Source organism: Octopus bimaculoides, chromosome 15 (assembly GCF_001194135.2).
Source record: "Octopus bimaculoides isolate UCB-OBI-ISO-001 chromosome 15, ASM119413v2, whole genome shotgun sequence".
NCBI lineage: Eukaryota > Metazoa > Mollusca > Cephalopoda > Octopoda > Octopodidae > Octopus > Octopus bimaculoides.
Window position 1 is genome coordinate 46,706,588 of NC_068995.1, and position 2,422 is coordinate 46,709,009.

Sequence of the window (2,422 nt, forward strand, 5' to 3'; positions counted from 1 at the left end):
ATATATATATCGATATGTATATGTGCAAGTGCGTATACATTTTCATGAGCGGACGTGCTTACGCGCGCATGTATCAATGTGCTTATTATTTGAACAGTCGATAATCTACTCCGAATTTCACTCCCGCTGGGCTGTTCATAAGAAGCGTGACCTTTAGAGATTGAAGTGAAACTGAGACAGGTTAAGATTCTGATAAAAAAGAAAAAAAACCTGTATAACCATTCCTCGCAACATACTGAATTCTATAACAATGTTTGCAATATGTAAAATATATGTTAATTTATTTTCCAACTCAAACATTACGAATAGCATTTTCAATATTAATTCTATGGTAGTTCCTAAGCAATAATAAGCCAAAAAACATGTAACGTCATAATTATCAATGATTGCCTAATAAATAGTAATTGTCTTAGAAAAACCTGGTGTAAAGATATAGAAGAATTACGCTTGCATATACTAGGTAACACAACAGTAGTATTATTCCCTTCAGGGGACTGTCACATTAAGTTGACAGCATACAACTACTTCATGTATGTTAATGTTTAAAAAGAAAATGAATATAAATTGATAAGACATAGCGAATTTTATGCCCCATAAACTCATAGAAACAAATTTTTGTGACATAGCACAGATATAGAACGTATATGTATTTTATACAAGATGAAAGCTTTATGTATATTTTATACATAATGATGAAAATCATGAATTTTGAGTTGTATTTTGATATGACGTAGCTTAAATGCTGGTTCTAAAATACTTTATATACGTATCATCAATACAAGTAGGTGGCTGTGGGCTCCGTATAATAAGGGAATTGTGTTAATAAACTGATTTCATCAGTTCTCTTTATATTTTCTCTATGAAATTATGGGATGGTACTGTTTCCACTTCCGGTCAATTTATTTTCAGGTTTCTAAAAAAAATTCTAATCTAGATGCTAACCATAAATGCCACCAAGTCATTATTTCCAGTAAAGTCTGCAATATGAACCTCGCCTTAGATGCTTCATAATAAAAACAAACAATTGTTTTGAATTTTCATCGTTGGGGTTTGATGAAAGCAGATTTCAATAAATAAATAAATATATATATATATAAGAAATAAACGTCGATAAATATATAAATAAAGCAACTAGATTTGTAAATAAACAAATAAGAATATAAATAATACACCTTTCCTATCATCCACCCCCATCATCACCACACCGAACTGATATCTAAGTGAAATAAATGTGACACCAGATCCCCATTTCTAACCAGGAAGTGAATTCAGCGATATTTTACTAATAAAATGATGCTATCCAAACATATTTCAAGGACATAAGAGCGAGAGAAATAGAGAGGAAAGAGCGAGAATGTGAGCGAATGAGAGAGAGAGAGAGGGGTAGACGAGAATAGAAAGCTAAAGTGTTTAAGGTGACAACAGAGAGGGTGTGGTAGGGAGGTGGGTAAGTGAGTACAAGTTGACAGGATATTATATCAGCAAATCGGTTGATACAATATACGCAATGGAGGATGACGTAGGGGAAGGGAGAGAACTATCTGGTTGTTAATGTTACTCGGTTTACAAATACCTATTGATTAAGTAAAAGTGTGGTTTTTCAACTGATAAAGTTATACATATACATATAATTTAAAAAAGATATATATATATATATATATATATATATACAGAGAAAGAGGGAGAGAGAGGGAGAATAGAAGACTGAAAAAGAAGGAGAGATTAACTACATTGAAATATAAACAAAATATTGTTTGGCGCCAGTGTTTCTGTGTACTTACTTAGCAGGGATATACGCATAATAGATGTTATATGGCGTTCAGTGTTCACACGAAGGCTGCACCATAAACAAGATGCATTCCAAGGAGTGGTGAGTACTAGTGTTACACGCATAATCTATATCTCTCTCCCTACACACACCCATACACAAACACACACATACATAAATATATATACATACATATAGACATACATATATTCATGCATATAAGTACAGTCCGTCCATTTTCTACAAAAAACTCAACACCTACGCAACACCATCAAGTAAGTTATACGTAAACATATTGCATGTAGTGCTTAGAGTTTAAAGAGTTCATGTGAGTAGAGTTACGTTTAAGAAGTGCGGAAGAAAACAAGTTTAACGTTTCGGAAAAATTTCTTCATCACAGGATCCAGCGAGGAATTTTAAAAATGTAAAATTTTTGGAGACTTAGAACTTCGAACGAACAAACAACGACAGAGTAGACGTACGGAGTGAACAATCGACGAAGATATATTTTATATTTATTTATTTATTTATTTATTTATAATCGATCGCCACGCAGCCTGTACTTACCTCTCGTGTATTTACGTACTTTTACATTCTTTGGTGATATCCTGTACTTGATGTATCTTATATTCATTTATTTATAATCGAAGGCCA